This window comes from Tursiops truncatus, chromosome 2 (genome assembly GCF_011762595.2).
Source record: "Tursiops truncatus isolate mTurTru1 chromosome 2, mTurTru1.mat.Y, whole genome shotgun sequence".
In the NCBI taxonomy this organism is placed as follows: domain Eukaryota; kingdom Metazoa; phylum Chordata; class Mammalia; order Artiodactyla; family Delphinidae; genus Tursiops; species Tursiops truncatus.
In genome coordinates, this window is record NC_047035.1 from 154,746,218 (window position 1) to 154,773,050 (window position 26,833).

Genomic DNA, 26,833 nt, shown 5'->3' on the forward strand with positions numbered 1-26,833 from the left:
ACACATCAGCTGTATCATTTTATGGTTCTATGAGCAGTGTGCAAACATTCCAATTTTTCCAAATCCTCACCAACACTTGTTATTTTCTGCTTGTTTATTTGTTTGTTTGTTTATTTATTAAATTATAGTTGATTTACAGTATTATATTAGTTTCAGGTGCACAGCATAGTGATTCAATACTTTTATAGATTATAGTCCATTTAAAGTTATTACAAATAATAGCTATATTTCCCTGTACTGTATAATCTATCCTTGTTCCTTACCCATTTTATATATAATAGTTTGTATCTCTTTATCCCATACCTCTAACTTGCCCCTCCCTCCTTCCCTTGCCACACTGGAACCTAGTTTGTTTTCTGCATCTGTGAGTCTGTTTCATTTCATACATTTATTTGTTTTATCTTTTAGATTTCACATATAAGTAATAACTAACAATATTTGTCTTTCTCTATCTGACTTATTTCACTAATCATAATACTCTCTAAGTTCATCCACATTGTTGCAAATGGCAGAATTTCATTTTTTATGGTCGAATAATATTCCACTGTGTATATATTTATATACTGCATCTTCTTTATCCTTTCATCTGTTGATGGACACTTGGGTTGCTTCCATATCTTGGCTGTAATAAATAGTGCTTCTATAAACATTGGGGTGCATGTATCGAATTAGTGTTTTTTCCTATTTTCATATATATATATATATCCAGGAGTGTAATTGCTGCATCATATGGTAGTTCTATATTTAGTTTTTTGAGGAACCTCCATATTGTTTATTTGGATCCTCTCACTTTTCTTTCTGATGAGCCTGACTAAAAGTTTATCAATTTTGTTTATCTTTTAAAAAAACTAGCTCTTATTTTCATTGACCTTTTCTATTTTTTTCCCTCAATTTTTGAAATTTCCTCTCTGATCTTTATTATTTTCTTCTTTCTGATGACTTTGGGCTTTTTTGTTCTTTTTCTAATTCTTTTGGTTGGTAGGTTAGGTTATTTGTTTGAGGTGTTTTGTGAGGTAGCCTATATCACTACACACTTCCCTCTTAGAACTGCTTTAGTTGCATTCGATAGATTTTGGAAAGATGTTTTACTATTTTCATTTGTCTCAAGGTATTTTCTGATTTCCTCTTTGATTTCTTCATTGACCCATTGGTGTTTTAGTAGCATATTGTTTAGTCTCCACGTGTTTTTGTTCTTCCCATTTTTCTTTCTGCAATTGATTTCTAGTTTCATACTATGGTGGTTGGAAAAAATGCTTGATACAATTTCTATTCTCTTAATTTTATTAGCACTTGTTTTGTGGCCTAGCATGTGATCTATCCTGGAGAAAGTTCTGTGTGCACTTGAAAAGAATGTGTATTCCGCTGTTTTTGGATGGAATGTTCTGTAGATGTCTATTAAGTCTAACTGGTCTATTGTGTCATTTAAGACCACTGTTGCTTTGTTGATTTTCTGTCTGTGTTATCTCTCCATTGATGTAAGTGGGGTGTTATTTTCTGGGTTTTTTTTTGTTTTTTTTTTTTTATAGTAGCCATCCTAAGGGATGTTGTAGTTTAGAAAAACTGAAGGCAGAAGTAAAGGTAATTACAAAATATCCAAGTTGTTATGCCAAACTTACGTGAAAATGAGATCAAAATTCCATGCCCTTTCTGCTAGAGTATTTTGTCATGTTAATTTAATGTTGGGCCAAAACAACAACAACGAAAAATCATTGTTTTGAATTATTTTCTTAGCAGTCAGACTTATGCTTGGAGTAGAAAACACAATACTTATAGTTTCTTGGAGTTAAGAAAGCAGGTTTCTTTTGTTTCCAGTCACGCACTTCATTTTTCTGGGAGAATTCTAAAGTCAAATTTCATCTAAAATATTATTAACTTACCAGTTGGTTTCGAAAAATAAGTTCTTAAGCATGTTCTCTCAACAGAGTGCTGGCCCCTGACCAGGGGTGGTCACTTACTCCAGTTCCTGGTGCCCATGAGCTAAAATGTGTGCTCCAGCTTCTCTGGAGTCTGGGTTTTCATTGTGCCATGTGTCACAAAAATTGGATATTTTATTCTCTAGCAACTCTAGCCATTAAATGAAATTCTGAAAGTATTTTTTTTCTTTTTCTTACATAAGCCCTTGCTTTGCTATTGTTAGTTTTGTCACTCTTTTAGCATTAGTCTTTTCTGGGCTTTCTTCCTACCATCTCAGGAACCAAAGAAAGAGTTTCTGCAGAGCTGAATTTCTCCATGCAGTGGAATGATCCACATGCATTCCCTCTTCCCTTCTAACACTAGATGTAAAATACACAATTATTTTTCTTATTATTTGTCAAAAATGAATCCAACTCAAGAATATCAGATAACATGTTTGTGGAGAAAATGATTAGAATTCAAATGATAGCTTGAATGGTGTAAAAAAATTCAAATTTATGGCCATGTTACATTTAGTGAGCTATATAAATGTGTCTAGTAGGAATTTGGAAGTAAAAACAATTCAGTGATTCTTTTTTCAATTATAGAGGCCTTCCTATTTCCTTTTTACACTATATAATAAAACCCATTTAGCATAGTTTCTGTTAAAGTGTCTAAAAATATACTGGCTGTTCACTACCTTTTGAACGATTAACTCATCTCTCTTAAATGGGCTTCACATTATAAAGAGGGAGGTATTAATGGCATCAGCTGCTGAAAATAGTCAGAAGTTTCCACCTTTTAATATACTATAAACCATCCTGAACTTTCTACAGTAGCCATAAAAGAAATCAGCCTCAGTCTCTGGAACTGGCCTTTTATCCCAGCATCCAATAAGTACCCATTAATTTAAGGAAGAATGGTTAAAGGGTGTAAATATTTGCCTTCAGCTATACAGCAGAATGAGAGGAGCAAAAAATTCAACAACAAAACATACTTATCAGAAACCTATGGAAACAGGATTCTTAACAGAAACTATAGCTTTCACATTATAGTCAGGAACAAGAAAAGGATGCCTGTTTTCAACGTAGTTACTATCTATAATACATACAATTACTCAAAGTGTTATAAAGCATGAAAATGAGATTTTTAAATGGTAATGTTAGACATAAAACTGGCATTACTATGATTGTATACATATAGAAAATTCACTATCAAAGTATTTGCGAAGAGAATCCCATAAGGTGAGTGGATATGAGATCACTATAAAATAACCAATAGCTCTTTATGTTCCAGAAAATCAATTAGAAATATAATAGTAGTAACAAAATTATAAAATACATAAGGATAAACATATCAAGAAATGTGCATGATCTTTATTAAAAATGCCTATATAATATGACTACAGGGTATGAAATATCTGAATACATGGGAAGAGAGAAAGTTTATGGAGTTAAAACTAACTCAAAAATTTATATGTAATATCAAGAAAACTAACCAAGAAGATTTTACAGAAGAAAAACTGTACAGTGATGCTTGCTCTATCAGATATGAAAATGTATCATGAAACTAATAGTAATAGAAGTATGTAATATTTGTACAGAAATGGACGAGTATACAACTGGACCAAAATAGGTAATCCATAAGTAGGTGCAGTCATATATGGCAATTTGGAATATGAAAATGATGGCATTACAAATTACTAAGGAAGAATGCCTAGTCAATGAAGGGTATTAAGACAGTTGATCATGGATGGGAGATAAAGATCTAATTTCATGGTTTATTTTAGGGAAATTTCAGTTAGACGTAAATGTAAAACTAAAGAAAAAAATAGAACTATGAAATCATCATGAATAAAATATAGGATATCCACAACTTGAAATCCATAAGGAAAACTACAGTTTTTTCATTCCTAGTCATCCCTAATCAATCTGATGCTTTTGATAGTATCAAAATATAAACAGCTTTGAAATAAAATGTGCCATAAAAGAATTAAAATACAAGGAACAAGATGGGAGAAAATATTTACAACATATAAAACAGAGGTAGAATATTGTAAATATATAAATTAATAAGTTTATATTGGTTAATTATATGTAAAAGATATATACATTAATAAAAATGTTGACAATACAAAATAGGGTAAATATATATAAAAGCAAAAAACCAGACGAGGTAATAAATATGCCCCAAATAATTTTAAACCTAACAAATTACTAAGGAAATGCAAGGAAAAGAAAAAGTATTAAGTCTCAAATAAACATTTGCAAAAATGCAAAGTAAATGAAGTTTTGTGTAAATGCACCCACATTATGGAAAGCTATGCAGGAGCTTTAAAGAGTGAAGTAGTTCTAGATATACAGACATGAAAAGATCTCAAGGGCAAGTCATTTAATCAATAACAGGTTAGACTCAATATATTGTGGGTGAAATTTTTTTTCCATTACATTAAACTGGAAGTATGAACCCCAAAATACCAGAACTCAGAGGATGGATTTTAACTCCAGACAACTGCAGAAGACGTGACCGTGTAGTCCATTGCTAAAATATGAGTGAATATATGACAGACAGATAAGCAGTGAATAGGACTTCTAGGAAGAGGTTGTACCGTGAATCTAAACTCCTTATAATTGCTTTTCCAGTCTTCCCTGTCAATCCTGCTACTGCATCTATAATCAATCCCCAACATCTACCCTCTCCCAGGTTGTAATCTTTCATGCCTTTTTGCCTTGTACCAGTCGGTTTCCCTCTACTTAATATATTCCTTCATTCACCCCACAGTCTCTCTCTTCCTATTTGCTTGGCTAATTCCTTCTACCCTTAGCTAGGGCACCACCTTCTTCATAAATCCTTTCCTGACCTCTATTTGCTCTCTCTGAGCTTTCTTAGTTCCTCATGCTTCTTTTCCTATGGAAGTCATTCTACTACTTCAGATCCAGAATCAAAATGGATTAAAGAGATTGATTCTTTTATAAACTCAGTAAAATATTGATAATACTTTAGTCAATAATAATATTTTAGTCAATATTGATATTGACTAAACTCCCCAAGCAGCATGTGCATGTGTTTCAGTGAACAAATATGGAAAGTGAAAGACCAATGAAAGAAACTGAACAATTCTGTAAAACTGATGATAATTATGTAAATAATGTTATGTCAAAATTAGTATAGAAGCAATGTTATTCATCACCTAACTGCCCACCTTCCTACTTGTAGATCAAGTAACCCCACATAAAGTCACACTTCCTTGATATACACACATAGGTGTGAAGATTTTTTTTTTCCTCTTTTGGAATCCTGGCAGACTGCTAATGTCTCTTCCTCTTGTGAAATTTACAGATTTCAGAAAGAAAAAAAGAAAGAAAGTAAGTAAATGCATAAGGTAAAGCATAGATCTACAATGTCAACACAATAATTTAAAAAATACTGTTGTTCTCTCATGGACATTAGACTGCAAAATTGAGGACGAAAATGTGCAACAAGTTTAAAATAAGTAACAAGCAGAGTCAGTAAATTTTTTTCTTCCGTTATCAAGACTTGAAAAGAAGTGAACTCTGTTGCTGAATTTTAAACAAAAAAGAAAAAAAAACAATATGGATTTGATCATCAGGGAAGAAAAAATATTCATCATATATAATGATATATGTAATCTATCTAATATCATTATTATAACATTATAACACTCTAACCAAGCAAAGGGATTTCAGAGCCCAAGTGAATATAGTCTATGACTAGACAAGGCAAACAAGAAAACTAGATAAGAGAAAGAAAAAATCTGAATATTATTGGAATGACTTATTTATTCCAGGCATTATCAGTCACCTTCAATTACCTTATTTGATTTAATCTAGGTTGAAGTTTAGGTTATTGAGACTCAGATGCAATCTTTGTGGCCTGGGACCGTTGTCATCTGATACCTAAATTCGGTGAAGTCGAATAATGACTCCCTCCTCCCTCACGCTCTTTTTAGAAGAAATAGAATAAAACTCAGATTCCCAGTTGCCAGGAAATAGCCGTCAACTGCTGAAGCATAACAGTGTTGTCTAGATTTAGAAGATTAATTGCTGTGCACAAATCATATTTTGGGCCTGTCATGTTATACCTCAAAGCACTGTGTTTGCTTAATATGTTGGAGGTTTCAGGATACCCTTTAGATACCTCAATTAATACATCACTAACCTAGAAACCTTTCAATCCAGATGGATAGGAAATTAACATGTTACTGAATGAATTACATCCATGGTTTAGAAAAGAAAAAAAAAAGCAAAAAACCAGTAACAATTCCAAAACAGTGATTTGAAAGAGTTATATATTGATTTCTGCTGTTAAAGTGGATTTCAATGTACAAAATACTAACTCAACAAAAATCAATAACTCCTTTCACTTCCCATTGTGCTTTAAAAAACATCATTCAGTTTTTTCACAAAGGGGATGTTTAATTCAGGACATGTTCCTAATAGTTGCTGCCTTAGTTAAGAATACACAATAAAAGTTGGCAGAATAAAGAGGAGGAGATTCTAACTAACTGTGATGTTTGTGCATTCTGAGATCCATTCATTAGACTTATTCTGATAGGGAAAGATAAAGTGAACACTACTGAAAGCTAACTTTTTCATCAACTCCCAAGGTCCAAGCTATGTGATGATAGTATCAACCCTTCATATGAAATAAATTTGTTAATTTTAGCTTCAGTTTTGAGGGGGAAGCTAAAAATGTCTGTAAGACAAAAAACGATTTTCTTTATTACTTGGCCATTAAAAGACCAGAGAATTCAATAGCCCCTGACTCACTAGAAGCTTCATTTACAGTATGAAACAGCTTAAGACCCTACCAGGTTCTGGTCTCATCTGTCGAAAAAACATGTCCATTGTCTAACTCATGGGTTACTGTAGAACAAAATTAAATAAGGCTTTATTTCTCTTAATTCCTGCTCCTTAACCAAAGGCATTATGCAAATATGGCTTGTTAATTGAGAAGTTCTCTAATGTCACTCATAATTATGTGTATGCATTATCAGAAATAGTACTTTCACAATATATCTGAACTGTTATTTAGTACTAAATATGAAATATAATCGAGAATATTTATTTTCAGTATTCATTCAAGAAATACAATAAGCTTTTCTTTAAATTGTCACAAATATAAAAGCACCTGGTCCTTTTGTTTTTTTTTCTGCCAACTCTGATACCTTTCCTTAAAGAATTTGAAAGCACAGTCTAATCACTCCTAAAGAAAATGTGTTTTATTTTTATCTACTCTACAATTTAAACATTCTTTCAATTTTTCTCCTGCAAGGAAAGTTTAATGAGGCATATTTGCTTGTTTCCATGGTATTTCAAAGGAGGATTCCTAGCTGAAGGCAAGAAGATGTATACAAAAAAATAAAAAAATAAAAAGGGAATAAAAAGGAATAAGTAAGAGCCCTTGCAATAAGAGAAAAACTCTCCTTTTCAAATAAATTCCATAGGGTAGTAGTTACTCATTTGTTATCTGTAAAACAATGCAAATCATTTTGAATGTTATTTGAAGACAGGTTTTCCTGAAAAAAAAAAGTGGTAACAAAAGTTTCATCATATAACACAATCTGTCACTACAAAATGCAAAAATACCCCATCTTAGTCATGGATCAAAATTCAGTTCTGTATAAAACTATTGTATGTATAAAAAACAAGGATAAAGTCCACTTGCATTGTCTTTGATCTGATAAGTAGTATGCTGAGCCATTTTTTTGTGTTACAGAAATTGTCAGTGTCCTGTTCTGTTAGCTTCAAATTCCAACACTCAAAAATCCAATCACTTGAGGTTGATTTTCCTAGGAGCAATCAGCAAAGGAGCCAATTGTGCTGTTCAGGGTCTCTCTCATCTCCAAAATATATAGATTGGTGGGTTTTTAAAAAATTTTGTGTTATAAGTAGTTTTGATGAGATCTGAAGTCAAACATACAAAGCAATTAATTCAAAGATTTCTATAACTCATGCAGGGATATTACAATATCACATTTATAACTTGTGATGATAATTAAATACTATTCCATTAATATCTTCCATCTCTCTCTTACATATTTCAAATGGAGTGGGTAAGAGGTCACATGTAAGTGGGAGAGCGGGTCTTAAGCTCACAAGTGTCTGATAACATGCCTCCTATTTCAGCATCTCTGAAAAAGGAATACCAGGCATGAGAAATGTGATGTTGTTGAAGGCAGTTCAGTACACTGGTAATAGATAAAATATCAACAACAAAAAAAGAGTATAACTCATTAGAAAATGTCAATTTTATGAGACAGTGTGTTCTACTAGAAAGTACCATGAATTGAAGTTAGAGGGAGTTGGTCTCTAGTACTAAGTTTGCCATTAAGTAGAAATACAGAGTCTTGAGCCTCAGTTTCCTCATTGGTGGTAGATTGGATAGGTGAATTGGATGATGTCTAAAATACAGTTCAGGCTAAGATAAATTATGCAGGCTAATGTAAATTATTGGGGAGGGTGGTGGTTGGTAGGTATTATCTCTCTGGTCATTGAGTAGCTGTGAGCTCAAATTTAGAAAAGAAAAAGAGCCACAGAAAGAGGAGGTTAAACAAAGAGGGCACTATTCTACATTGATCTTTCCCTTGTGTGCAATCAGAAGACCACAAAGTCAGAAACTGATGTGCTGAGGGCTGGCGGCCAACCACTAAGACCTTCTGGCTTGTGAAGATCCGTGTGGCAGCTGCAACATAAATCAGGGCATCAAAGGAGCCAGCTTCACTCAAGGTAATGGGGCCAGTGGGGGTGCTAGAGAAAACCAGACAGACTGTGGTTAGAGTGGCAAAACCAGGTTTCATTCAGGAAGTACTGTAGTAGGGGAAAAGAGACTTCACTATAGAACTGGGCTCAACTTCAAATACAAGAACAAGTGGGGATTTACAGCAAAGAAGCAGAGCGAGGGGATCAGTGGATGGGAAATTACTAAGAGGAGAAATCAAGGGTAGGGGAATTCTTGCTGAACTGACCTAGTAGGTTTCTTGCTGAAGGCTCATCAGGGTGATCAGACATCACCTGGGGTACATTTGATCACATAACTATCAACTGAAAAAAAAAAAAGCTCAGCGTGAGAGTTGTGAGTTAAGTTTTATTTGGGGCAAAATGAGGACTATAACCTGGGAGACAGCATTACAGACAGCTCGGAAAAACTGCTCCAAAGAGGCAGGTCGGGAAGGTCAGTATATATGTGATTTTGGTGAAGGGGGAGTACATACAATCAAGCACATATTTTTTGCAGAGGTTTCTGCTAGTCTCATGAAGGTTACTGCTAGTCATGAGGAGCAGACGTCACCATGAAGGATTTTAGTGCTTTTCTAGATATGAGCAGATGCAAGAATTGGGCTAATAAAATCTTCTCCTGAAAATATCTAAGTATCTGAAGACTTGTTCTGCCAGTTTTTCCCAGAGCACAGAAAGCCTTATTCCTGATCTACCCCCTGAACTGTTTTCAGTGGGTGTTTGTCAGCAGCTGCAATGGCTCATAATTTAATCCTTGTAGAGGTAGATGGCAAGTGCCCATGTGTAGGTGACATAACAAAGGTGATCAGATATCAAGGGTGGGGGATTCTCCCTAAAGTGCCTTAATGTAATTCTTGCTGTAACTGAGCTATTCTGGCCTAGCAGGTTGCAGGCCAACGTCGAGACCTCCTGAAGAAACGGCTCAGTGGAGCCTATTTAAAGCTTGGTCCAGGAGAGAGTACTTTTCAGGGACAAGCAGTGCATACAGAGAACACTCAGAGCACAAGAATCACTCAGGTCAGACACACCAATGAGGGTACTTCCAATTTTGGACTGAAATTGTTTTAAAAATTAAAAAAATAAAAATAAGCAAATATGTGGGTCTATTAAGAGTTACACACAGCAAATCTAGCATGTGTTTTTCTGTTTTTCCTTTTTTCCTAGCAAAAAACCCCAAACCGTTGGTGGTCTTTCCAGCTCTGTTGATCATACACATTTAAACAAATGTCCTCATTAAAAATTCATATTCCAGAAGCTGTCTGCAGAGAAGACCAGTGCCCATTTGAATATTTCATACAGTTTAAAATAAAAAGGCTAAGATTTCCTTGGTTAGTTGAAATGTTCTGAGGAGAAAAAGAAAGAGTAAAAACTTATTCAACTAACGTGTTAAATATTCTCCAATACCTAGAGCTAGCAACTTCTCGGCATGGGTTGAGCTGAATTTCAAAACCATTGTCATTCCTGAGACAACCTGTAGTTTTAAATGACTAGGGTGTCAGCTTTTTAGCTCTCTACATTTCCCTTTTCTGCTTTAGTGAATAGTAACAATTACATTGCAAAAGCATGTTATTTCCAACTGTTTTTTTGACAGAATCTTTGTGTTACAAATATTGCAAACTTGAGTAGTTTGCATGAGTCATTTTTTATGTAAATCATAAGGGTGGAAAATTTTTTTAAGGCTGCCATAAATTTGGTCTTTTAAATAATATTGACATCTTTTCACATTAAAAAATACTTGATAAACGGAATAGGTCGGAAGGGTTTGTATAGATTTGGAAATAATTTTTAACACACAATTGTTAGGTTCATAGGACAAGACATTTTAATGGTTAGAATTCACGGATTGGGGGAAGTACCATTTGGAAAAAGGAACCAGGGATATTATATATTCCTTTTTTCAAAGAACTTGTTGCAATGTCCCCATTCTTAAAAGGGAAAGATTGATTAATCTTAGATGTAACCGACTGAAAATATCTTTTCTGAAAGAAGACAGAATTTAAGAAAGAAGGAAGAATTTTTGTGTTATAAAGTGCAGTAAGCTTGGGGATAGCACTGGGATGAGCCAGACTCTTCAAGATGTTTATCTTTCAAGCTGATTTATACTTTTAGCAACTACTGAGTCTTTCAAGATCTAAGGAAAAACCAGTAGGATCAAAGCCTATGTTCTGATTTTTTAAAATACTCTTAAATATCTGAAACAGACTTTTCTTAGCACAGCGGCATTGCTTAGAAATGATTGCATCATTTTTTTTGTAGGATATGTATAATTTATTTGTAGTAATTTATAATTCATATAAGTATATTTATATATTATATATATATTATGCTATATATATAATATAAAATATATATAATGAAGAGATTGGATTGGATGTGTCATAAGCTCTTTTCCATCTTTAACATTTCGTGGTTCTATTAAATGCTTACTGTGCACTAAGTATGTGCAAGGCATTTATCTTTGTAAAGAGGAATAAGTGGATACAAATGTTTCAGCCCTTGATCAAGAGGTCCTTAAATGTTCCCCCAGCTTGACTAAACTTGAGACAGATTTCTTCTTGTCTATAGGCCCTCCTTTTTCTTAGAGCATTTCCTTTAGAAAACTTATAATTGTAAATTCCTTCTCTGTCCTTTTGAGATGTAAATATTCTCCCAGCCTCTTTCACTTTTATAACCCAGAAATGCCCTTCTCAAGGACATGGGAACCATCTTTTGGAAATGTCATCATCAAAAGAGACCACACCCCTATTTCCCAGTCTCTTTGGGAGGGTAGGAGCCTAACATTGGTAAGTGACAACTAGCAAACACAAATGGCCTAATCACATAGAGCAACTTCCCCGCACCAGTCTCTAGTACACGCTTTACGCTTTCACCAGTGCTTAAAAATCCTCCTGCCTTTTGTTTCTGCGGACTTGCATTCAAACTCCATCCCTTATTGCCATAGTCTTGAATAAGCTCTTCCTGTTTAATTCTGTCCACTGCAGTTTCTCTTTGGCACCCCCAAGGAGTACAAAATCTACAGGAGTAAGTCATGCATATAGTTAATTTAATACAAAACAGGAGTCTTATGAATTAGTATAGAAAAAGTGTCACCCAGGCCTTCAAAAAAGAGATTTTGCTTTGTAATTACGGATACAAGCACTTACAATGAACATATAACCAATATAATTAACTTGAATTTTAATGCATCACAATCATTTATTTTTATTTCATCGTAGATACCTGCTTCATTTCCAAAATAATTTGAAGTGACTATAATGTATTATAATTATGTTAGTGAATATACATTGAATTATGAATGTTTAATAATTACCTAAACTAAATATTTGTCGACAGCATCTGTCTGCAGTGTTTATTGTGAACGCTTTTACCTCTAAATTATGATTTTAACGTCACAGTTCAATCAGTGTTTTCAAAATATCAACCCTCAGATCATCCTGAATTGTTCTTTTATTTTTTGTACCCTATATATAATTGGCTGCCAAATCTTATCATTTCTTAATCCTTTCCTTTATTTAACCATTGCCACCACTGAGAGTCAAAACCATTTGTAATTATGTATTTTACTGTGAACATTAACATAATACACTATCCAACAACATGTATTAATATGCCTTTCTTATTTCAGGAAACTCTTACCCAGGTAGATGAAGAGGCGCAAATAACTTTGTTTCAGAAATCTCCCGCAAATCCATTTATCCAAATAATAGAGGACTTTGAGGAGCCCTCAGGCCAATACATTTTTTCAACTAAGATCATCAAAGGCTACTTTAGCCCTCACTGGGCTTTGTCTGTCAATCCCACACTAATTATATCATAAACTGTATTCAGGCCCTATCAGCAACTCCCCAACTACTGATAAATACCCCTTTTTCAGATGACCTCCTCAACCAAAACTTCATTAACAGCCTCCCTTTTCCTTCCCTCCTCTAAGAAGTGACTAAGAATCCTGTCAAGGGAGTGGTCTCATATCAGAGTCAGCAATAAACTTAGCTTTGCTTTATCACCAGAGTTTCCATGGTCTTTTGGGGGAATCTGCAGTTCTTCCACTAAAGACCAGGCCTGTATTAATGCTTTCCTTCCTAGATTCCTGTTGTAGCCACTGAGCTAATCTGATCTCCACCCTTTCATCTCTCTAGGATATTCTGTTCGCTACAGCTAGACATCTTCTGTAAGGATTTGGAAGGACTTCACCTACCAGATAAAATCCAACTGCTACTATTTGACTTAAAACATGTCTCAAGCTCCCTATCCAGAATATTGTCTGTCATTCCCCAATAGTCAAAACTTAATTTTAACCAGAAGGGTCTATTCAGTTTTCTCTGTCTCTGTCCTCCTCCTTCTCCTCCTCCTCCTCATTTCTAACTTTTCTGCACTATTTTCTCTCAACCCCTATTTGTATAGATACTACTCAAATTTCAAACCTAATTCAATTTATATTTCAGCTAATAACTCATGTCTTATTTTCTCTGTTTGCCTTTTTTATGGTCTGGATTCCCTACCCTTTTGGAAAGTCTCTACAAATCATTCTTGTCACACAGTTGGCCCTTAATTTTCTCTAAGTGTCTTGTACATTTGAGTTCTATCTGCCTAGATTGATTGGCTCCTTGTAGGCATTAATTAGGCTCTAATCACATCCTCCATCCTTAGGTGCTTTCCAAAAGTCACCTTGTTAACATAACAATAGACAACTTTATCACTCTCAACACTCAGGAAATTCCAAGGGTTTTAGGAACTCTGTGCCAGAAACAGGGACAGAGACCAAGTATATATGTCTTATTTTAAATTATAACATCACACATATGAAAACATCTTTGAAACCATCAATATAATGATGTTAATTAACATATCCGTCACTCTCGAAGTTTCTTCATGCCTGTTTGTAATCCTTTTCCTCCACTTCTCCCAGTCCTCATCCAACCATTGATCTGCTTTTTGTAACTAGAGATAGGTTTGCATTTTCTAAAATTGTATATAATGAAATAAAAAAGCATGTACTTCTGGGGAGAAGGGGTTCTTTCACTCAGCATTATTTTGAGTGTTATCCATGTTGTTTCATGTGCATACTAATAATTAATATCTACAGCTGAGTAGACATTTAAGACATTTATCGCTATACCGGTTTGTTTCACCGTTGACTTGTTGATGGACACTTGTATTATTATCAGTGTTAGCCTATTTTAAATAAAGCTGCTACGCACATTCTTGTGAAAGTCATTTTTATGGAATATGCTTTCATTTCTCTTGGGTAAATAGCTAGGAGAAGAATGATCTAATCATATGGTAGGTGTATGTTTAACATTTTAAGTCAGTGCCAGACTATTTTCCAAAGTATTGTATCATTTTGCTTCCTACCAGTAATGTATAAGAGTCCTAGTTCCTCCAAATCCTCACTAACATTTAGTATAATCACAGTTTTAATTTTAGCCTTTCTGATAGGTGTGCAGTGTTATCTCATTGTGGTTTTAATTTGCATTTCCTCAAAGACCTACAAGTTGAACATCTTATGCGGTGCAGTGTCTATACAAGACTTTTTTACATTTCTTAATTGAATTGTTGGTGGTCTTATTATTGAGGTTTGAGAGCTTTCTATATATTCTTGTTACGGGATCTTTATCACTTATGATTTGCAAGTATTTTCTCCCAGTCTATAATTTATCTTTAAGAATGACATTCAAAACACAGATATTCTAATTTTGGTAAACTCCAATTTATCCTTTTTAGTTGTTGTTGAAAATGTTATCCTTTCACCACTGAACTGTATTTGCACCTTTTTCAAAATGACTGTATATGTGTGGGTGTGTTTCTAGAGGCTCTACTCTTTTCCACTGATCTGTTTATTACTGTTTACCAATCCCACACTCTTGATTACTGTAGCTTCATAATAAGGCCTGAAGTCAGGTAATATATTTCTTCCAACATTGTTACTGTTTTTCACATTTGTATTGGCTCTTCTAGGGTATTTTCATTACCATGTGGATTTTATTATTTGTTGAATATTCTACAAAAATTTACTGAGATTATGAGTATCATTGTATTGAAACTTTAGATCAATTTAGAGAAAATCGATATATTAACATATTAAAATTTCTGATCTGTGAATACAGTCGTTCTTTCTCTATTTACTGAAGTCATGTTTATTATTTTTCAGCATGGTTTTTAGATTTTAGTGCACAGGGCTTATGTGTCCTCATGAAATTTATTCCAAAGAGTGTCATATTTTTTAACACTCTTTTAAGTAGTATTTTTTATTTTGATTCCCAAATGTTTGTTGCTAGTATGTAGAAATACAATAAATTTTACATATTTACCTTGTATCTTGCAATCGTGATAAACACATTTATTTGTTTTTATGACTTTGTGTGATTCTGCAGAACTTTTCTACATAGATGAGCATATCATCTACAAAGAGAGCTTCAATTTTTCTTTTTTAAACTGGATATTTTAAATTTATTTTCTAGTTTGCACTGAATAGAACTAGAAGTGGTGAGAGTGACTTGTTCTTAATGTTAGTGTAAATACATTCAGTCTTTTACCATAAAGTATATTGTTAAGTGTATATATATTTTTAGACACTCTATATTAGTTTGAGGATATTTGCCACTATTCCTAGTTTGCTGAGAGTTTTTATCAACAATAGACATTGGATTTTATCAAATTTTTTTTCTGACTTCTTGAGAAAATGGATTTTGTTTCATAATCTGCTAATATGGTGAATACATTGATAGATTTTTGAGTGTTATATCAAATTTGTATTTTATATTATCATTTTTATATATTGTTGGATTAGATATGTTATGATTTTGTTTACAATTTTTGCATCTAGGTTTATGAAAAATATTGGCCTGTAATTTGTTTTCTTGTCATGTATTTATATGGTTTTGGTATCAGAGTAATGCTTGCTTCATTAAATAAGTAGTCATGTAGAACTGGTATTATTTTTTCCTAAAAATTCAGTAGAACTCAAAAGTGAAATTATCTGAGTCTGCAATTTTTTTTTTTTGGAATGGTTTTAAACTACAAATTAACTCCTATAATACACATGGGGCTACTGTGGATGTTTGTTTCTTCTTGATTGAGCTTTTATAGTTTAAGGCTTTCAAGGATTTTTTTTTTTTAACATCTTTATTGGGGTATAATTACTTTACAATGGTGCGTTTATAACAAAGTGAATCAGCTATACGTATACACATGTTCCCATATCTCCTCCCTTTTTCGTCTCCCTCCCTCCCACCCCTCCAGGCGGTCACAAAGCACGGAGCCAATATCCCTGTGCCATGCGGCTGCTTCCCACTAGCTATCTACCTTAAGTTTGTTAGTGTATATATGTCCATGCCTCTCTCTCGCCCTGTCACAGCTCACCCTTCCCCCTCCCCAAATCCTCAAGTCCGTTCTCCAGTAGGTCTGTGTCTTTATTCCTGTCTTACCCCTAGGTTCTTCATGACATTTTCTTTTCTTCTTAAATTCCATATATATGTGTTAGCATACAGTATTTGTCTTTTTCTTTCTGACTTACTTTACTCTGTATGACAGACTCCAGGTCTATCCACCTCATTACAAATAGCTCAATTTCGTTTCTTTTTATGGCTGAGTAATATTCCATTGTATATATGTGCCACATCTTCTTTATCCATTCATCCGATGATGGGCACTTAGGTTGTTTCCATCTCCTGGCTATTGTAAATAGAGCTGCAATGAACATTTTTTTAATTTCATCTATATTATCAAACTTATTACATGAAATTTTTATAATATTTCATCATTATCTTTTTTGTATTATAGATTTTGCTGTGATGTCACCACTCTCGCTCCTAATACTGATAATTTGTCTATTCTCTCTGCATTTCCCACATAGAAGTTGATTATTTTTATTGAATTGATCAGAGAACCAGCTTTTGGTTTCATTCATTTTCTCTATTATTTTTCTTTTTTCTATTTAATTGACTTTTTAAAAATTTATTTATTTATTTATTTTTGGCTGTGTTGGGTCTTCATTGCTGTGCGCAGGCTTTCTCTAGTTGCGGTGAGCTGGGGCTACTCTTCCTTGCAGTGTGCAGGCTTCTCTTGTTGTGGAGAATGGGCTCTAGGCACGCAGGCTTCAGTAGTTGCGGCACGTGGTCTTCAGTAGTTGTGGCTCACGGGCTCTAGAGCGCAGGCTCAGTTAGTTGTGGTACACGGGCTTAGTTGCTCCGGGGCATGTGGGATCTTCCCAGACCAGGGCTCGAACCCATGTCTCCTGCATTCTCAGGTGGATTCTTAACCACTGTGCCACAAGGGAAGCCCTATTTAATTGATTTCTGCCCTGGTATTTACTATTTGCTTCTTCTCCTTACTTGAGATGTAATTTACCTTTACTTTTGGTTCTAATTTGCCTTCAGGTAGATGCTGAGGCTATTGCTTTGAAACTTTGTTTTTTTTTATGAAATATGTTTTGTTTCAATTTTTGTTACCTTCAAAATATTTTCTAATTTCTATTTTGATTTTTTTAACTTAATTATTTAGAAGGAAGTTATTTAGGTTCCAAACATTTCCAATTTTCAAGTTTTCTTTCTGTTATTTCTAATTTAATTTCATTGTGGTCAGATGACATATTTTATATGATTTGTTTACTTTTATGTTTACAGAGACTTGTCTTATGGGCCAGACTATTTTGGTTTTAGTAAGTGTTCCACATGCATTTGAAAAAGTACATTGACTTGTATTCATGGAGTCTGTTATTTTCAGGTGGAATATGCTGAAAACATCGACTAGGTCAACTTAGTTGTGTATTGTTCAAGCCTTCCATATTCTTACTTATGGCCTGCATACTTATTTTAGTGATAGTTGAGAATAGGTTATTGAAATTCCTCAGTATAATTGTGGATTTGGCCATTTCTTCTTGCAGTTCTATCAGTTTTCCCTTCATGAGTTGTGAAGCTCTGTGATCAGGTTCATGGTCATTCAGGATTGTTGTGTCCTTTGGATGAATTAACTCCTTTCTCATTTTGAAATGCCCAAGTTTATCCTTAGTAATATTATTTACTCTGAAATCTACTTTCTCTGATATTAGTAGAGCCATTCCTGCTTTTCTTTTGTTAGTGATTTCCTGGTATATATTTTTCTTACTCTTTTATGTTTAACCTATTTTTGTCTTTATATAAAGACATCTTGCTCTTTTAGGCAAAATGATCATCTATGCCTTTTAATTGGGATATCCAGACAATATCATACATTATGATTATTGACAAAGTTAGATTTAAATCTGTCTGTTTAAAAATTTCCCCCAATTTCCTCTCTTTTTTCTGGCTTTCTTTTAATCAAGTATTTCTCATAATTGCATTTTATTTCATTTGTTGCCACCTTAGGTATAACTATTTGTTGTGTTGGTTTAGCAGTTACTTTTGGATTTGTATTATATGTCATTTACTTATCACATTCTACATTCAAGTGACATTATAATCACTTCACATGTAAGAATCCCCAGGCAATATACGTCTATTTTTGTCTTCCCATTTCTTGAACTGGTGTTGTCATACTTTTACTTATACATCAGACAGTTATTATTTTTACCTTAAACAGTCCATTCTCTGTTTTTTTTTTAAAATAGACTTTGCTTTTTAGAGCAGTTTTAAGTGCATAGAAATATTGATCAGAGTTCCCATATATCCTTTACCTCTGCACATGTACAGCTCACCACACAATCAACATCCTGCACCAGAGTGGTAGGGTTGTTACAATCAATGAACCTATATTGATACATCATTATTACCCATAGTACATAGTGTACCTTGGGGTTGTCCTATGGATTTTCTACATTCTGTGATATTTTACATTCTGCGGGTTTTGACAAATGTATGATGACATGTATCCACCATTGTAGTATCATACAGAACAGTTCTACTGTCCTAAAAATCTTTGTTCTGCCTATTCATCCTTCCTCATTTCCCCTAAAAAAAAAAAATCACTGATCCTTTTTATTGTCTCCATAGTTTTGCCTTTTCTAAAATGTCATAAAATTGGAATCATGCAGCACATAGCCTTTTCAGATTGGCTTCTTCCACTTAGTAATATGCATTTAAGCTTCCTCCATGTTTTTTCATGGTTTGATAACTCATTTATTTTTAGCACTGAATAATATTTCATTGTCTAGATATACCACAGTTTATATATCCATTCACTTACTGAGGAACATCTTGATTGTTTCCAAATTTTGGCAATAATAAAGGAAGCTTCTATAAATATCCATCTATAAATATCCAGTCTTTGTGTGGACATAAATTTTCAACTCATTTGGGTATATACCAAGGAGAGTGATTGCTGGATCACATGATAAGAATATGTTTAATTTTGTAAAAACCTGTCAAATTGTCTTCCAAGGTGGCGGTACCATTTTGTATTTCCACCAGCAATGAATGAGAGTCCCTTGCCAGAATTTGGTGCTGTTAGTGTTTTAGAATTTACCATTCTCATAGGTGTGTAGTAGTATCTCATTGTTGCATTTCCCTGATGACATATGATGTGGAACATCTTTTCACATGGATATTTGTCATCTGTATATCTTCTTGGTGAGATATCTGTTCAGATCTTTTGCCCCAATTTTTTTTTTTTCAGTCTGTGGCTTGTCTTCTCCTTCTCTTGATTCATTCCCCTTTACAGAGATTAAATAATTATAAGTGTGGTCTTTAATATTTACTTATGTAATTGCCAATTCTGATGCTCTTTGTTCCTGTGTTTAGGTCTATATTTTCACCTTGTATCATTTTCCTTCCATCTTTGACCTTTCAGTGTACCTCTGCTAGCACTGAACTCATTCAATATTCCTATGTATAGAAAGTACTTATCTTGCCTTTAATTCTGAAAAATATATCGATTGGGTATAGAAGTCTAAGTTGACAGTATTTTTGTTTGTTTTAATCATTTCAGCACTTTGAATTTTTTTCTCCACTGTCAATTGGCATGCATTGCTTCTGATGAGAAGTCTGCTGCTATTCTGATATTTATTTTTTGGAACATCTGTGTGATGATTGTTTTTGTTAAATTTGGAAATTTGGGGCATTATTTCTTAAAATATTTTTCCTTTACAGACTCCAGTTAAGCTGCTTGAAGTTGTCTCACAAATCATGATGTTCTGTTTACTTTTTAGCCATTTTCCCTGCTCTGTATTTCATTTTGTATGGTTTTTATTGCTGTATCGTCAAGTTTACTAACACTATCTACTGCACTGTATAATATACTGTTAATATGTTACCCCCTCCTTTGTATTTTTCATCTCAGACATTGTGGTTTTCATCTTTAGAAGTCCAATTTCAGTCTTTTCTCCCCCTTATCCTTCATGCCTCTATTTAACGTCCTCAATCATTCTCCTAGTTTTTTGACTGTATTAAATACAGTTATAACTATTTTGATGTATTTGTCTACTTAATCTATCATTGGTACTATTTCTGATTTGGTTTTTACAGACTGTCATTTCTGTTAAGTATGAAAAATATTTCTGCTCCTTTGCATCTCTAGTAGTTTTGTACTGGTTTTAACTCATTATGTCCTTATATTTTCACATTCGTATAAATATTCTTGAGAATTTTTAGGGAGATTTGGCAAAGCTGTTAGGAAATTGATCTTTTTAGGTCTTGCTTTTTCAAGTGTGGAACAGAGCAGTATTTATCTAAGGTTAACTTTGTCCCACTACTGAAGCATAGCTTTTCTGCATGCTCTATGTGTTACCCTCTGAATTACTCTGGCTTTGTAGGAAAAGGAATTATTCTCAGCCAGGTTTGAACCCTAGGAGTTTTTCCTTCTAATCCTTTTAATGGTACTTTTCCCAGCTTCAGTTCACGTTCTCTCATGCATTCACTGATCAGTACTCAGCTGAAGACTTAAGGTGGGGTTGGGGAGGGGGCGTCGTCTGCAGATCTTTAGTGATCTCTTTCTGTGTACAGCTCTCTCTCTGTACTGTAAATTTTAGACATCTTTCCTAACAGAATTCAAGCTTTATTTCATCACAAAGAGACTTCTGGGCACTGCTCTGGTTCCCCATCTTATGCTGTGCTCTGGAAACTGTCACTTGATGATAAACTGAGTGACAAGATGATGCAAGAGCTCATCTCATTTGTTTCTTGTCTCTTATAAATCATTGTCCTCTGTTGCCTGATGTCCAATTTCTTTTAAATCATTTTTCTTATATTTTACTGGGGGTTTTTCTTAGTTGACTCTGGGGAGAACTTCATCTGGGTTGGAAACATAAATTTTTCTCTGTTATTTTAAAGCTGTTCAACTTGTGTTTCTGACCCATGCTAATTATCTTATTTAGAGTTTTATTGAATTTGAATATTGATGTAACCAGAAAAATACTGAAATTCTAAAAATGCAACATATAGACATACTTTACTTTGGGATTGTAATAGCCACAATCCAGTCACCTAGTCTTTTTCAAATGAGCACTTATATGTGCATTAAAAAAATTATTTAAAGCCAGATTCAAACACTGTTTTTTTTTTTTCTTTCTCTTTTTATATGTAACCGTTTGAAAAAATAATTTCCCATAAGGTTGTGAACTGCTGTAGGTTTTACTGAAAGATATGTTAGTTGCTCTTTCTTTGGATGGGAAATTCTTAATGAGATCCTTTCTCAAGATAAATGAATGATTTTTAAGGTCCTTTCCAAGATCTTTCACACTGTGTAATACTAGAACTTGCTTTCATTGCTAATTTTCATAATCTCACATATAATTTTTCTTTTCCTTAGCAACTCTCATACATTTTAAAGTTTTGTCAAGGTCTGCATGAAACCAGTAATTCCAAATTTTTACCTTAAATTGTTAAACTTCATTGTCAATATTACATTATTATTGGACTTATAAATACAGTAAAGATAGAGGAGAGTTCAGTAAAGTCAGTGTCTGAAACTATCTCCCAATAATTAAAATATGAAAATCAACCCAAAACACTCTTTTCATTTAATAGATGCTAAATTAATACAGAATATTAATGGACTCTTAATTAAGAGTATTTTGATGGCCAGGCAGCTCCACTTACAACCAAATCAGCTTCACTAATTCATTATTTTTCCTTTTCCTTCCTTCCTTCCTTCCTTCCTTCCTTCCTTCCTTCCTTCCTCCCTCCCTTCCTCCCTCCCTCCCTCTCTCCCTGCCTCCCTCCCTCCCTCCATCCCTCCCTCCTTTCCTGCCTTTTTTCCTTCCTTCCTTTCTTCTTTCTTTTTTTCTTTCTTTATTCTTATTACTTAGGGGTATGTTGGAATAGTGGTGCTGAGTTACAATGATAAGCAATAATGGTAAAGTGGTACCTAGTAGATTTGAATTCTAACACAAATAAAAGTGAAAAGAATTTACTGTAGATGCTTTTCTCCACTTTTTTATTTCAGTTGATAGTACAAGGAATAATTTTAGATTCCTGCACATGTAAGTGTCACAAATACATACAACAATGAAAAAAATTCAAAGCAATTACTCAGATAACTGAGGCCTTAGCCTTCTCACTTCATCTGATATTTCAAGCTAATAAAAAAGAAATAGTTCAAAACTGTTTTTGCTTCAAGTATCTAGAGCTATGCCTTATTTGCACTGTGCTTTTTGCATACAAATGTACCTTGATTGTTTCCCGGGGTCTTTCAGACAGGTTAAAGTTTTCTAATTGATTTGACTGGTGATCTCACAATTGAATTTAGATATTTACACCCAGACAATTATCAGGTACTAAAATAAACTTTGACAAATTACAAATAAAAAACTTTTCCCACTTGAATAATGGCTGAGCTGAAACAGACTTGTGAATTTAATGAGCCCTAAACTTGGTATAAGTGTGTGTGTGTGTTAATATATCTAAATAGAGAATCTCCAGTCTTATACTTCTTTCAAGTTTTTATCTACCAAGCAGCTTTGTGACACAGATGCTGCTTATTACATCTTTGTCTTCTCCAAGTTGATGTTAATTTTAGAAGTCAATGTGAAGCATTAACTCTAAAAGCTAAAAGACTTTGTCAAATTAAATGTGGCAAAGAAGACATCAGAATATTACAAGCGTCTATTGGAAATGTATCTGCTCATTCGTTCTTATATAGTTGTCTTTCTGCAGGAAGCTATATTTATGCATGTTCCTTGTTTGCTTCCTTAGAAATCTATAAATTATATCTATATCCATCAGTCTGACAAATGTATTGCCTCATACACCAAAGGAGAATTTTATCAGGAGAATTTTAATGGCCTGTAGCTATCGCACACAGCTGGTGACAAACCATTTCTTCTGTTATTGACCACAGCTTTAGAACAGCTGTCAAGACAGCATCCTAGAAAATCAGAAAAATTGGGTACAATATGTATCTTTCATTTAAAATAAGATACTGTTTATAGAAGAAAAATGCAGATATTCTTAGCTTTATTATTGAATTTAAATTGCAGTTAATTAAGAAATACCATAATTATTATATCTGACCCTCTGAAAAAAACCTTTAAATTTAAGCCCTGAAAAAAAATGTTATAAAATTATACCACTCGGGACTAGAAGAGGTTCAGTAATTCTATTCCTAACCCTTCTCATTCAAAGTACAACTGTGATCTCAAAGTTTTCCAAAATGTTTCCATTCACTATATGTCTAGTACTTTACTATATTATTTAATCTTCAACAAAACAAACAAAAATTTATGAGGTAGGTAATCTTTTGCTAATGAGAAAACTAAAAGTTGATTAGAATCAGTATATTGATCAAATGTATACAGTTGACATTTGTACTGGGACTTTCTACTAACAAACTTTTTTTGTTTTTGTTTTGATTACACAATATGCTCTCCGTTAAGTAGTAGAGGGTGACACTATAAATGAGAACTTTAATTAGGTAGGTTGTAAAAATAGGGATTCAGATATTCCCTAGCACATATTCAGCATGAAATGAAATAATGGTTGAATAAATTGAACATCAAGAGGAAGAGATACATTTCTTCTTCTTTTTAATTTATTTATCTTATTTATTTATTTTTGGCTGCCTTGGGTCTTCGTTGCTGCGTACGGGCTTTTCTCTAGTTGTGGTGAGCAGGGGCTACTCTTCGTTGTGGTGCGCGGGCTTCTCATTGCCATGGCTTCTGTTGTTGCAGCACATGGGCTCTAGGTGCCCGGGCTTCAGGAGTTGTGCCTCGAGGGCTGTAGAGCACAGGCTCAGTAGGCACATGGGCTTAGTTGCTCCTCAGCATGTGGGATCTTCCCGGACCAGGGATCAAACCCATGTCCCCTGCATTGGTAGGCAGATTCTTAACCACTGCACCAATCAGGGAAGCCCTACGTTTCTTCCTAAAGTGTTTCCATTCTTTTTCTCTGTTTGCCTTTCTTGCTCTGTAGTATTTAATAATGTATCATTGTAAGAAAATAAAACTAATGTAAAAGTTCATAGTAATGGTCGTTAAGCACCCTAGGTAGCAGAAGTCATAAACCCATTTTATTTCAGAATAGTTTTCAGACCACTTTGTTTGACAAATTGCCATGCATTTTCAGAATCAACAAATAAGACACTTTGCTTACCGGTTGTTTATGGTAATAAATGTCATTTATATGTGTACCATCAATTGCGACATAACACTGAGATTTTAGTAAAATAATTTTCTTTTTTTAAAAAAAATATATTCTTTAGAGTGCCTTAATTGGAATTCCGTTATTACCTTCTTGAAATTTGGTCAAAACTAGACCATAAAGGCAGCTAACTGCATTAATAAGTAGTGCTTTTACTACTTAAAGGTGCAGCTCTATTTCAAATGCTTATTTTTGTGCCTTGAATGTGAAGATTAGATATTATCGCTTATAAGAAAAGAAAAAAGAACTGATTTCTTTTGAATCTTATGACTCTATGATCCTTTTCTTTTTGAATCAAATTCATGTCTTAGGGATGATTTTTCTCAAATAATGAAATAATTATAAAACATTTCCCCAGGTCTATCTTATTCAGTAATTTCCAACCTTAAAACTAGATTTTTTTGAACTGATTTTTTTTTTTTTGGCCGTGCCTTGTGGCATTCAGGATCTTAGTTCCCCGACTAGGGAATGGACCGGTGCCCCCTGCATTGGAAGCGCGGAGTCTTAACCACTAGACCACCAGGGAAGTCCCCAAACTAGATTTTCATTGATTCATTCACTTATGAAATATTATTAAATACCTACCATATGCCACTTCTGGTGCTAGATTCTAAGAATAAAATGGTAGAACAAAACAGACACAGCCTTAGCAGTAGGTTGTAGTGGGTTGGCCTGGAAGATATTAATCAAATTAGGATAGAAGTGCATTTTGATAAATGATGTCAAGTGCTTTGAAGAAAAAGGACAGGGTATTCTAGAAATATAACATCAGGAGACCTGATGTGATCTGGTGTGGGATGGGGAATTTGGCTTGGGAAGTCTTCCCTGAGAATGATGCTAAAATTGATATATAAAAGGATGTGTAAAAATTAATTAGGCAAAGAAAAAAGAAAGGAAACAGTAATTCAGAATAAGAAACAGTACAAGCAAAGCCCCCTGAGGTGAATAAGAGCATTGCTGGCTTAGAAGGAAAGAGAGAGTGACATGAGATGAACCAAGAGAGATAGAGGGAGACCAGATTACATAGGTCTTTGAGGTTGTTCTTTGTTTTTTTAGTCTATTTTGAGACCATTGGGAAACCATTGAAGGTTTACACCTATTGCCCCTGAATAAATATTTAGACATTTTTTTCCCCTTGAACTACCCCACAAGCTAGAAGAGGAAATATTCCCTTTGGCTGTACATTTAAAAGTTGAACATGGTAGAGTAGTATATATTTGGTCTTGAAGTACAGTGCTCTTCTCTTCCTGTAAAGTGAATAATGACATAGGACCAAAAAAAAAAAAAAAAGAAAAATCACAATATTCACTGTTTGTTAGAGGATGGCTTGGTAAATGTTACTACAGAATTGCTCCATGAGGGCTATAGAACGTGAGTGTTCTAAACAAAATTCTGTTACAAATACGTGATTAACCCTACTCCCCATTCCTTGAGAAATATGACTCTCAATGGAGTTCCAATAGAGTAGCTAATTAGATTCTGAAAGGATTAAGTGTGGAGAATCTGTCATCTGCAGAAACTTGGGTCTGTCCTTACTCTTCCCTGACAAGTTAATTTCTATTTATCTAATATATCTTCAAATAATGTTTTCCTTATTTGTTCCCTCTTCAACTGAAATTATATTCCACTGTTTATCTTTTTCTGTATTTTGGTATGATTTTGACTTATTTCATTAATTTTATCACTTTAAATTTACTTTTATTTTATCAAAGTATCTCATGCAAATGTAATATTAAATAAAAGTTGAAATACCTTGAGCACCAAAAGGTTATATTAAAAAAAAATTAGACTCTTACTTCCACCCTCCTATCCCATCTTTGCATTCCCCAGATACCAAAACTTTTAACTCTTTAACAATTTTTTTTCTGAAAAAAATAAACTTCCAAGTTTCTAAGTATCGGTATATTAAGATCTTAATCAATGTTTAGTAAATATCCACTTACTTCCTCTTTTCACAGATGAATACTCTAAGTCACATATCCCTATTTTCTTCCCATATTATACTACTTAGACATTTATAATTTCTACTGTAGTAAAATAAATAATTGCCTCATTTTTGCATTTCTAGTTATAAAGACTTTAATTTCCTTCTCTTTAGCTTCCCAACTCAGTTCATTATATTCTAATTTTTCAATTTCCTGAGCACTTCTTGCTGATTTCAGGGTAAACAGGTTTATTTCATCTCCTTTGCAGTCCTCTACCTGCAGATACTTCTTTTAACTGCCATGATTCATGCACACGTGCACCCAAACACATATGGGAAACCAACATTCATCTCCATTCCCTTCTGATTCCCTTCTCTTTTCTGCTACTAGAGACTGGAAGCTGCCTGGGAACTACATGTTCCAGAATTCTGTGGTAGCAGCATTCTAATTTGGACTCCATTCATAGGAGACAAGTATCCAAGTCATGGAATTGGAAGACAAGCAAAAGCCATCATTGCAGATACATGGAGATATTTGCAGATACATGCAGATATTTGCATATGGCAGACATGAAGTTTAGCCAGTGGTTCCCTGGAATTCTGTTGCAATCACACACTTCAGTGCTGAAGGCCGTTGATTCCTGATTTTCCATTATTGTTGCAACTTTCTGATTTCCTAAATGCTAGTAATGGACTTCCCACACCTTCACTTT

The 26,833-nt window shown here is 34.0% G+C and overlaps 1 long non-coding RNA gene across 1 annotated transcript in view; it reads left to right on the forward strand.

The window, feature by feature from the left end:
- The window catches only part of LOC141277889 (uncharacterized), a 110,638-nt gene that overhangs the window by 82,788 nt on the left and 1,017 nt on the right, over window positions 1-26,833 (forward strand). Inside the window, exon 2 of the long non-coding RNA XR_012329761.1 lies at window positions 8,515-8,642. This is a non-coding gene — a long non-coding RNA (uncharacterized lncRNA). The remainder of the gene's footprint in view (window positions 1-8,514; window positions 8,643-26,833) is intronic.